The sequence below is a fragment of the Haliaeetus albicilla genome, chromosome 13, assembly GCF_947461875.1.
Source record: "Haliaeetus albicilla chromosome 13, bHalAlb1.1, whole genome shotgun sequence".
NCBI classification, from domain to species: Eukaryota; Metazoa; Chordata; class Aves; order Accipitriformes; family Accipitridae; genus Haliaeetus; species Haliaeetus albicilla.
In genome coordinates this window covers 22393072-22405081 of record NC_091495.1, presented here as the reverse complement: position 1 = coordinate 22405081, position 12010 = coordinate 22393072, and the positions used below count along the sequence as shown (strand labels likewise).

General features: G+C 55.4%; 1 long non-coding RNA gene across 1 annotated transcript in view; it reads right to left on the bottom strand.

The window, feature by feature from the left end:
* The window catches only part of LOC138688616 (uncharacterized), a 30276-nt gene extending 20366 nt beyond the window's left edge, over positions 1 to 9910 (bottom strand). Inside the window, exon 1 of the long non-coding RNA XR_011327506.1 lies at positions 9126 to 9910. This is a non-coding gene — a long non-coding RNA (uncharacterized lncRNA). The remainder of the gene's footprint in view (positions 1 to 9125) is intronic.
* Between the last annotated feature and the right edge of the window lie 2100 nt (positions 9911 to 12010).

The following is a 12010-nucleotide window of genomic DNA, read 5'->3' as shown; positions in this document are numbered from 1 at the left end:
AGTAGATCATAGCATTAGAGCCACGACACATCTTCCTCGTCTCCTTGCCCTCCAACCCTGCTGTAGAAGGAAATTAGGCCCTTGCCAAATCCGTGTTGACTGTTACATCTCACCTTGCTGTCATGGTCAATCTTACAAATAGGGCATCTGCTCCAGGGCCCTTGCCAGCACTGAAGGCAGCCTGGTAGGTCCGCAGTCCCATGGCTCCATTTCTTCTCCTTTAAGAACAGGTACTATCCCTCTGCCTTTTTTCCCTAGTCATCTGGAACCTCACCCCTTCTTCATAAGATAATTACTACCACATCTGAGACCGTTTCAGTCAGGATTTCAGCAGAGCCAGTTAATCCGAAAGGAAAGGAGAAACTCATCTGAGGTCACTGGTGAAAGGACAAGGGAACTGGTGTCTCTGCCATGGCTGGAGGGCACACAGCTCGAACCTCTCTGCCCTGCTCAGGGAGCCTGCAGGTGCGAGTCCAGCACCTCCCACGGCACGAGGAGGGTACGTGAGCCTGCAGACAGCATCCTGCAGCATCTGGCCTGTTTACATAGCAGGCAGCTTTTGTTAACATCAGGAGGTTGGCCAATGAAGGGAAATTTTACAATTGCACCACACAGCTCTGTTGACTCAAAAGGAAGAGTTAGCTTCAAAGCGAAACATGCTCCACGTAGCCAGGCTCACGTAGTCCGGCCAGCTGCACAATGAGGCATTTCAGTGGAAGGCTGGGAGGCTGCTGGATGGATGCACAACATTCACATGGGGCAGATAGCAGCTCTCGCTAGGCAGCTGGCAAACGGGCAGCTCCCGAGAGCCAGAGAGCGCCCTGGGAAAGGGGCAGGCAGAGAGGGAAACAAAGGCTGCCGGGTGACTGCGGAGAGGCTGCGGGTGTGATGCTGACATCCTCTCCATCAGGCAGGAGCTGGCAGCTGCCTCTGGGTACCCAGGAAGGGACAGGGGACGAACGGGCTGCTGAGTTCCCAGGCCCCTTGGGGGATACGACGGCAGTCACACAAAGTGCAGTTCTGCGCATCAGTGAAGGGGCTGCCCCAGCGTTGTTCCCCCCACCCCAACCACACTATTTTCCACTTCTTTTCCCAGACAGGAGTGGCCCAATTCTCTGGTGAACCCTTTTGCCTTGTCCTTACCTTTAGCCATGAATGAATTTATTCTTTGCCTCGCTTTTTGGTCCAGCAGTTTTCCCAGCCGGGCAGTGAGAGAGGCAGGCGGGGGGAGCACTACACCCACCTCTCACTTGCTTCTCCCCTGCCCGCTGCAGAGCCAGGCAGCCCTGCACACCATTAATTACAGGGGACGGAAATGCCCTGTGCCTGATATCCGGTCGGGCTGAGTGATGACAGCCTGCTAATCATTTCCAGAATTTGTGATTGGAATTAAAGGGCCGGGTTCTCCTCTGGCAAGTGTGGGAAGGGCAGATGGGGGAAGGGAATGGCCCCCATTTGGGTAGGGAAGAAACGAAGCTGCGCAGAATATTGCTGCACTGCTGGAGTGATTCAAGCACTGGCCAGCTGATAAGTGCTTTATGAGCCTATGGGATAGCCGTGGATGTCCTGTGGACTATCTCACAATAGCAAGTGGTTACAGCTTTGCGAGATGCCAGCCTTCCTCCCTGCCCATCACACGCAGCACGTCCACTTCCAGAATCTACGTGGTCCCTCCCCACCTTCTTAACCTCCTGGGAGAGAGCAGGTCCTGCCTCCACTCTGCCAGCCCTACCAGGCGATCAATATTGCCTGCTTGCCTGCTTTCCCAACAAGTGCCTGCATGCTCCCTCCCTTCTCACCCACTTGTGCCTGGGGGAGGCTTCCCACACACCTCCTCCAAACCACTTTCTCCACTGTGGTGCTGGAGAGCATAGGGAGCCCAGCTACTTGCTTTATCCCCAGCTGCGAACTTGTCCCACTACATTCCCTAGTGCTCCTCACCTCCCTGATGGCTGGTGGCTGGGGGTGCTGCTTGGCTGCCTGCTCTGGGATATGTACATCCTTGAGAAGGAGCCATCTTTCATAGTTTTGTGGCTCAGCAGGACCCAGCAGCACCCCAGGGACTCTGCTTGCACAAGGAGTGCTTGGTCAAAAATGGCCCCATCAGCTCCTGCACTCCAGACACAAGGTATGGCCCAGGGGTGCAGGACACCAAAGGCAGGAAAGCCTTTTATTATCATTCATGTCACCTAGAGACAAGCACTCCAGAACAGAAGCAAGCCTGTGTTTGCTGACCTGGCTTATTGGCCTGAAGCCTCCCATCCAAAAGCAGCCCTGGGAGGTCTTCTGAGATGCTGCCCTTTCTAAGCGCAGACCAGAACTGTTTTCTCCTGGGAACAAGGCATTGCCCCCTTTTAGGGGCTTCTCACATCTTTGCCTGAAGCTACAGGTCTGGGATATAAGGCAAGGAAGACACCCGTGGTCTTCCTGTACAGCTCTACCCTGGGCCCCAGCTATGAAGCTCTTCTGAAGGGAAGCTCAGGGCAAAGTCCTGTGGAGATGAGCTGGAGAGAGCTGTGAAAAGGGAAGCCAGTGAGAGGGTGGGACGCCTGGAGGGCTGCAAAGAAACTTTTAAGTAATTGTGTCAGCGGAAGAAGAGATTGGGCTGTGGAATGGAGATTAATGAGCTGTCTGCAGGGCATGTGCAGGACAGGCTGAAAGCCTTGGGAGCCTCCTGGAGCTGGGTGGCCAGCTCCAGCAAGAGGGACATCATATGTAATACCCTTGTGTCAATGCTATGCAAGGAGCTTTGGCGGCAAGCCCATATATTTTGGGATAAGCCTCACTGCCTGACTTCCAGATAAGGATTTTACAAAGTTTACTTGCTCCCAACTTCAAACCACTGCAGATGTGACATGTTTCCAAGCTTTAGGTGGCCACTTTTTCCTGACTGCCACCAGCAGCGCTGGGACATCCTTTAGCAGAGGTCATCAGTGGGTAAACTCCTTCCCTGCCTAGCCTGCCAAAGGCAGGGTTTGACAGCTTTCTGCAGACCCCATCTGCCCCAGCAGGGCAAGGAGGATGTTTGCAGAGAGCCTGGGATGAAATCACAGTCTGGGAGGTCTCTTACTCTTTGCAGCCTCAGAGCTGAGCTCAGGGCCCAGCTAGGATCCACTTTATGAGCCATCACTGTTTGATGTGAAATCTCCATCCTGAGCCCAGGGCTTGAGATAGATACAATTAGCAGATTTGATGAAATAACCGAGATAAAATAAGGTGTCTGTTGGATGCAGGGCCAAGCCCAGCCCGGGATCATGCCAACACACACATTTTGGAGAGCAAACATGCATCAGGAGTGGAAATTAATTACCCGGGCTCGTTTATCACTGCTTTCCCTCCCTGCCTCACAGAGGCTCACACCCCGTCTCAGTGCCAGGCTGCACGTACAGTAGCAGGGCTCTGACTAAGGCTTGCCAAGGGATCCCAGGCAGCGCGCTCCCATCTCCACACCCTGGCTGCCTCCAGCCCCGCTGGGCTGGGTGCTCACTCCTGAGCCTGGCAGGCAGGGCAGAGCCATGGAGCAAGCCAGGCGGGACAGTGGCAGCCACCCACTTGTGCCTCTCACCTGTGCCCGTGGGCCCTGCTCTGGGCTGATACCAGCTCCTTGCAGGCGACCATCGGGGATGCAGCTCGCTGGCTAATGGGGCCGAGCAGAGCTGGGGATGCTGGGGTGCTGAGGCAGTGCTGGTTAGCTTCCAGGAGCGGGACAGTAGTTGCTGAGGGCTCGGGTGACAGTGGGGCCTCAGGGGGTGATGTGTAGGAGAGAGGACGTGGATCAGCCCTTCTCAGATGGAGAGCAAAGCAAGGAGGGACCCCAAGGACCAAGCAGTGGCATTGCATGCTGGGTGTTGGGACAGGCCTGCAGTCGCATCCTGAGGGACACGGATGCTTGGAAGTCGGGGTGTGTTCACTCTGCTCCGGCTACCAGGGCCGCACTGCAGGAAGCTCCCTCCCTCCAAAGCCTTTAGTCCCACTTCAGTACGTCCCTGAGCCCACAGCAGAGCTGGCACGAGGGTGCCAGAACGGGACTGTGCACTTGCAGCAGTGGAGGTGGTGAGGGGTGGGGGAACCAGCCCAGACCTCCCGTGATGCAGGGTGCCTCCCCCAGGCTAGCCCCATCTCCTGGGCCCTCCCCTGGCTCCTGATGGGCTGCATCTCCTGTCACCCCACGGTTGCCTTTTCCACCATTGGTCACCAAGAGCTGAGCCCATCAGAGTTGTTCAGATCAGCCCGTCCTAGGTCGTTCCATCTGGGGATGCTACTGAGGAGCTGGAAACAAAGAAAACCCCGTACCACTGCCCAAAGATCCCACACACGCTCTGAGAGCAAAATCCCTCTGGCTTGTAAGCAAGATGCAGCCACTTTTTGCAGCTTGTTTAGCAGACGGCATCCTGTGTTGACCCTCCTAGCACCCCACTGCGGGGTTAGGTCAGTAGCAAAACAATGAGAAGGTAGTATGTCGCCGATGTCTTCTGGCTAAAGAGCCCCACAGCTTTCTGAAACACCTCATGCTCTGCCTATGAACTTCTGCAAGCACCGACCACACTGAGGCTGCAGCTTGCAGAAGAAGAGGGCTTGGATCTTAAGGAGAACTTGGACAGCGTTAAAATCTTGGGAGACAAAAAAACAGGCTTGGATGTAAAATACTCCAAGGAAGAGAGAAAGCTTGTAACCAGCTCAGGGAGAGCAGCTCACAGGAGGACGGGGAGCATGCTCCAAGGGATGGCACAGTGCAAGGTCTGCACGGATACAGCAATTCCTGTGTGCAGTAAGCTCTTGGAGCAGTAGCAGGGAAGGGATTCAAACATGAGTCAGATGGGCGCTTACTTAGAGGAAGGAAACGGTCCAGAGGACAAACACCAGACAGTCAGGTGGAGAGCAGGGCCACCACCTCCTCTCCTGAAACACTGCTCTGGCCCTCACGTACCGCATGTTCCTGCAAGGAGGAAGGGATTTGCTCCACCTGCCCAGCTCAGATCAACAGAAATGGGGGAGCTCCTCGACGTGCTGGCTAATAAAACATAGCAGCAGCCCAGGCACCCACCTTGTGAACAGGTCCTAAAACACCCTGCCCACCACATGCCCCTTGCCCTCCAGAGATGTCTGCATGTGGACTCAGCACAGCCACAGCAGGCAGCCCAGACAGTGTGCAATATGAGGAGTGGAGACAAGGCACAGGGACTGAGACAAGCTGGTGAGCTGCCTGGTGCAAAAATTCCGCCCCCCCCCCCCCCTTCTCCCCACTCTGTGTAAGAATTTACAGCAAATTTTTTTACTCCATTGGTATCTCCCTCAAACACACAGCAGGGTACTGATGGAGAGGACGGGCTCTTGGGCTCATAGGATGTTTGTTCCACAGAACATATGTGCTGTCCTTGCAAATGGCACAGCATGCTGCAAAGGCCTCTCTACCAGTCCTGAAGGATGTACCCAATCTAGCATTAAATCTAGCTGGCTTGAGTGCCAAGAGCAACGAAGCTCTGGTCCCACAGACTTCAATATGAGTCATTTACCCCCAGCACGGAGCCTGGACCATGTCCTCGTGGTGACTAACTATTGGCACTGCTAGCTTAGAGGTGTCTATATATATTCTATGTCTACCTAGCTGCTGTCCTTTCCTAGAGCAAAGTCACCCCCTCCACAAACAGCCCTTAGGCTCTGCCACCAGTGCCATGCACAGGTCCTGCCCCTTCACGCTGGCTTGTTGCCTGCCCTTGCCTTGGCTGATGGGCAGCGTAGCTGCACTGCAAGTGCCCCAGTTCTCCCTTCCCTGGTGCTGCAGCCAGTCTGTGGGGACAATGACTCTGTCCTAAGACAATGATGATGGCAGAAGTCCTCATAACGCAGCCCACAAGCACTGGCTGACACACTCAGTTCATGACCCATAGCGCCTGTCTTTTCTGGGTCCCTGGCGTTTTGTTTTCCTTGTCAGGGCAGACTACACCAGGCACTGGGTATTTAAAGAGACCCCCTCCCAGTCAGTACAAGGTTTTCTTGGCCATCCCAGTCCCACCGGCTGATGGACATCTCAGACAATCAATACACACAGTGTATTTGTGTTCTGGCCCCAGGTTGTGAGCAGGATGAGCAAAGGGCTCCTCTCCAGGGTTTGCCTGGTGGTTTCATCCTCCTTGGTTACTGGGAAATAATATTCCATTGGAAACGTAAAGGAATAAGTAACCCTGTCCCCTCTGTGAGCAAACCGACCCCAAAGACACTGACTAGGCTGGAGGGGAGACACACAGGGGACCCCCACAGCTCCTCCCACTGGGAGAGAAGCAGCACAAGAGATCTCAGCCAAGCCACGGCTCCCAAAAAAAAAAATCTCCTTCTTGCCCCCTGCTTCCCAGTACCTCCACCAATGTCCTGCGCTCCATCCCTGCCCCTGCTGGGTCAGTCCAGCTGTGCTTGCTGTATGATTCAGTCATTTCCTGACATTGGGCACTATGCAGGATGACCAAGAGCAGATGTACACGAGCAGAGAAGAGTGGGAGATCTAACACCGCATCTAACAGCGTGCTGACGGCGTGTCGGGCAAGGGAAGGGAAAAAAAAAAAAAAAAGGAAAGGAGGAGAGAAGGAAAAAAAAAAAAACCACACACGGCTCAATTCTTTCCATGTGCTGCCGCTAAGGAGGAAATCGCCTCCATTTGCTACGTGCAAAGCCGGGTGTCGGCACAGTGGGCCGGGAAGAGAAGCGAGCCTGTTTCCCAGGTGGGGAGGAGGGGCTGCCGGAGGATCTGCAGAAGGGAGGAAGGTGCCTCCCACACCCACGCAGGATGGGGACGGCGGGGACGGGGGGGGGGGGGGGCGGGGGGGCGGCAGAGCGGTGGGCTCAGCTGCAGGTGGCAGGGGAAATACCAAACGTCAGGGGCCGTGTTGGAGGAGCGCTTTAGGAGGAGTGCCAGGTTAGGCGCTGCCTCGATTTCCCCACTGCCAGGCTGCCAAACAGGGAGGCCAAATCTGGGCGCCTGCTACGGTGCCTCGCTTTTGGCTCTGCCTAAAGGGAGGCAGCCCGAGGGAAGAGGCAGCAGGGGCTGCCCGGGGGCTCCTACTCCTGCCTGTCCTCCCAGCACCAGGGGCTGCGGGAGAGCGGCTCCTTACCTAGCAGCCAGTCTTGCTTCTTGAGCTGGGGTGCCAGCTGTGCCCCCCTCCCTGTGGGGTACCATGCGCTCTCTCTCATCCCTCAAAACAGGGGTAAGGGAAGGCGAGGACCTATCTCCCACCCCCCCGCCTCCCTCTGAACAGCGGGGGGGGGGGGGGGGGGGACAAGGGCTACAATGTCCCCCTCCATTCCCATGACTGCAGCTCTGGCCTCTGTGCACACTGAGGTGCTGCTAGCCTGCAGGGGCAGCTGCCTGCTGCTGTGCCCCTGTCCCCTCCCTGTACCTCCTGCCCAGCCACCTCTGGTAGCTGCTGCCCCCACCTCTCGTCCCAGCTGGCACCCTCCTCCTGCACCCCCCTGGCAGCCATCTCTGTTGGGGCAGGAGAGGGGGAAGGATGCTCCTGCCCAAGGTCCCTATTGGAGGTGTCCCCAGACTGCTGCCTCCAGGACAATGGCAGAGGATGCAGCACCTGAGGTGAAGTAAAGCCCCCTGGGATTTCAAGGGCTTGTCTTGTGAGACTCTCAGCATCCCCCCCTGAAGCTGAGCACCTCAGAGCACAGGGGTCGCCTCTCTCCCACCACTCCTTCCCCACTTCCACCATCCCCACCAACACAGCAGCTACCCCTCCTTCACCCACACACATGTTCCCGGGCTGGTGCCATGGGGCCCACACTCCTTGCCCTACTCCACAGCACAGCAAGACATGCTGCAAGCAATAAAAACCTGCCCCTCCTTGCCTGCCTCAGTGCCAGGGTGGGGGCCACCCCACATGCCAGCCTCGCCAGGGCAGGGAGAGCCTTGTGCTGATGGATAGTACCACATTACCTCCTGCACCCAGACCGGGAGGCAAAGTCCCTGATTAGAGAAGGTCTGCCACAATCACCCCTGGTCTTTGCAAGCCAGGGAAAGCCCATGGACTACAAGATGAGCAAGGTCGGGTTGGGGGTAGGGGTTTAACCTGGGGACCAGGGCATGAGAGGTCCCTCCCGCCCAGCCTGGAGCACCTCAGTGAAAGGTGAGGAGGTCTTTGCTGTGGCTGCAGCTCCCTCATGCCCGAGCCCCTGCCCAGCACAGCCCACAGAGTGCATGGGCTTGACGTCTCACCAGGAGACTCCCACCTCCAAAGTGTTTCTCCAGCTGTGAGTGGACACCACCAGAAAAACTGGGAAAATACCTTCCTCTGTCTGCAGCGTACACCTTGGCTGTAAACTGTAAAGTCAGCCTGGTTCCGCTCCAGGCTGCTTAAACACCGGCCCAGACCCCTTGAGCGCCTTCCCCATGGTATCTGCAGGCTTGCAGCTGCAGAGGAAGTTATAGCCCTCCCGGCTCCTTGCTGAAAAGCCACTGCTCTGTCCTGATTTGACCCACATCCCCGGGGCCTTGTCTAATCTCATTTGCACAGGTGTCCCACAGGTGGGGAACCCTTGGAGTCCAGAGATCTGCATCCTTGCCAGCTAAAGCACAATCAAGCTTTAGGCCATTGCTTTTCCCTGGGAAAAGACAGGATTAACAGGGCCAAGTGATGGGAAATCCAAATGGCCCCTGTCAGAAACTGGGCCTGCTTCAGGAAAGGCTTGGGAGGGGGGAGAAGGTTTTGAAGGCTGTGGAGTCTTCGTCAAATCAACCATAAAACACAGGGAAGCAAGACAGTGTGCAGCACAACCCATACCATTTTGGCTGGTCCACACCTTTTCTCATAGTCTTGCTCATCCTCAGAAGACCCCATGTGATGGGTGCCATGATCCATTGCAGGTTTTTTGGGGGCACACTAGCATACAGATCACTCGGCAAAGACTTCTGTGATATGCAGAGCAAAGCTTCAGACTGACACACCCAAGTCTCCAGCACCCCAGTGGGGAGAGGAGGATGGCACTCAAGCTCTCAAAAATGTCTCTTAGTTCACCTCCTGACCCACAAGACCCTCTGGGGGTTATGCTGTCCACAGGATGCCACAGGAATCAGGATCCTGGGCAATCCACCCTGAGACCCTCCCCGACCTTTTGCAAAGAGCAAAACTTACCTCCAAACATCTCCTGACACGTGGGACTCTCCCCACTGGGATGTCTCATGGTTCCCCTGCAAGGTGCCACAGCTGGAGACCTCCTGTGGACCTACTGCAGTGAAGAAGGCTGTCAGGCATAGGGTTGTGAAGTTGTGTGTCCTAGCTCTGCAGCTGCCAGCCAGCTCCCACTGGAGGGGCTGTCCAGCTCTGTATTCGCCACCTCTGTGCTCTACGGGCCGTACACTGTGGTCAAGAGCTGATGGTACCTACTGAGGAAGGTCCAGTCCGTCTATCTGCAGGATGGGTGGCCCCCTTACCACATGGAGAGAGCGGAAGCAGCCCCAGAAGCAGCAGAACTGGGTGCAAAGCCTTGAGACAGTGGCTTTATTTTTCTTGGGAATCAACGTGGTGCCCAGAGCAGCTAGCAGCCCCCAGGCAAAGCAGGGGGACTTCCAGCAGGGACCCCAGTGCATCTTCCAGGAAGGTGTGGGAATGTGGCATCTTCTGCTTGCTGGTGGTGAAGGCACAGTGGGGATGATGGCACACCACGCTGCCCGGGAGGAAAACAGCTCTGAAAGCGGACATCCCTTTCTACTAGGCATCTCTCCCTCTGTTGGTTTATGAATTTATTTTTCATTTTCCCTCCCTCCTCCTCTTCCTCCTCCTTCTTTCCCCCTAATCCATGAACAAGACTCTCAGAGCTAGAAGAGAGGCGAAAACCAGCACAGCTGCAAATTTGATCAGCCGCGCGCTGGCAGGCAGGCACGCACAGCTGGGAGAGGGGAGTGCGCTCTCACACACACAAAGCAGCACCAAATGGAGCACGTGGACAAAGGCCAGCAGAGGCCGGTGACTCACATACCCCAGCCTCCATCAGCTTCAGACCGAGGAACATCAGCAGATGGCTGAGGCTGGCAGGAGATACCGCGATGCTGGAGCCGTGCTGAGCACCCACTGGCCACCCGAGTCAAGGATGGGTAAACTCTCCTGACCTCAGAGGCTGCTCAACACATCTTGGTGGCAGCCAGATGTAAAGCACCATGTTATCTTCTGTGAATCTGAGTCTAAATATTTATTTCCTCTTTCAGGTCCTGACACGTCCCCCCTCCCTCATTCCTTTGGCAAATTGTCCATACCACCAGTGGCAAGAGGTGCATAAACGGGAGAGAGTGCCTGGTGCCACAGACCCAGCAAATGGGCAAAAAGGAAAGCTGAGCACTGATGAGATGTGGAGACCCCTTGACATGGCAGAGGTGGGGAGCAGGGAGGCTGTTGTGAAAACCGCAGCTGCCACACCACGAGGCCCTGCTCTCAGGGTATTCTCTCCCCTCCCCAAAATAGCCCAGCAACACAGTGGGGCCTGCGATGGCTGCCAGATTCTCCTTGCTCAGCGGCCATTTAGTCTCCCAGAGAGGAAGAAGCATCCTTACCGGAGACTCTGGCAGCAGAGCAAAACCGGCATCTCTGAGGACACGCAGCACCTTTGCAAAGAGCAGCACTGCTCCCCAGCCCTGCCTGCACCCACTGTAGCACCACCATGGCTGGACCAGCTTCTTGCCTTCCTTGTCTGTGATGGCAGTGGCCCATGCCAGGGCACAGCAGAAATGCAGGAGTGAGAGAGGAGGGAAAAGGGCCCTGTACTGATGCAGCATCCATACCCACCTCTCAGTGGACAGTGCTGCAGCATGTGGTGCTAACTGGGGACTTCAGGCTTCTTCTATCCTCTTTAATGCCTCCACTGCTGCAGTGCAGCCCTATGCCATTTGTTATGGCCTGGCTATACATCCCAGTGCTGGTCTCCTTGCCGTACAAGTTCCTCCCAGTTCCGGGCAGCATCACTTTTATTTGGGATGGCTCACCCCCCAGCTTGACAGAACACAGACATGCCGCAGGCACCAGGAGGGAGGCCAGTGAACCATCGTTTCACCGTGCTGCAGAAAAATGGGAGAGGATACTGTACAGACCTGAGTGGTGTTGCAGCCTCGCCCAGCCCTGTCTGCTGCTGGAGCCCTCATCTTCTGCGATTTCTTCTTGCACAGCCACACTTCCCAGCACATCAGTCTGTGATGCCTGGCTCCCCTCTCTCCTCCCCTCCTCACCCTGCCGTGAGGACCACACAGCCTCCCCCTGATGCAGGATGTGTTGCAGGATACAACGCCATTCAGAGCTGTCATGAGGTATAAGTCTGAGGTAGCTGGAAAGCACTGGTATAAGCTGACCAACTCTCCTGTGCATAAGCAACTATATCCTGTCCAAACCAAGGCTGGAGCCTGCGTACCACTCACAGGTTAAAGATTGGGCACTGCCATTCTGGCCTGGGGGAGAAAGAAAATGAAGGCAGAAAAGGGTGGAAGTTCTAGGGTTTTCTCATCCTTCCTTCACCCCAACCAAACACGATCTCCACCCCAACAGCTCTATGAAAGCAGAGATACGAGGGACAGGCATTGCAGGTAGGTCCACTCCTGCCAAGTGCTATGAACATGCTGTCACTCTTCCCATGCCAAGTGCCGGTTTTCAGCCGGTTTTAACTTGGCCATACTTAAACTGTTCGGGTTGAACTTTGTCTTGCTGCTGGCTGCCTAACACTGAACTATCTATATAAATATAGATATAAAATACATAATTTCAGCCAAAATGATTCATCTGCTTCCAAGAACATTGTAAGGGGAAATACTTTGGTTTCTCTTGCTTTTGTTTCAGAGAAATCTGATGACCTTTTCTTTGAAGAGCTCTCGAAGCTGCATGTTTTTGGCATGGAAACTTGAAGTTTGGCAAAAGGAAAAGCAGGGAAGGCCTTTGGTTTAGTCCAGATGCACCCTTCACTGCCGCCAAACTTAGCCAAGTCTTTGAAATATTCCATTTCACATGTGCTCCCTTAAGACAGCCTTATAGTGCTCACCGGC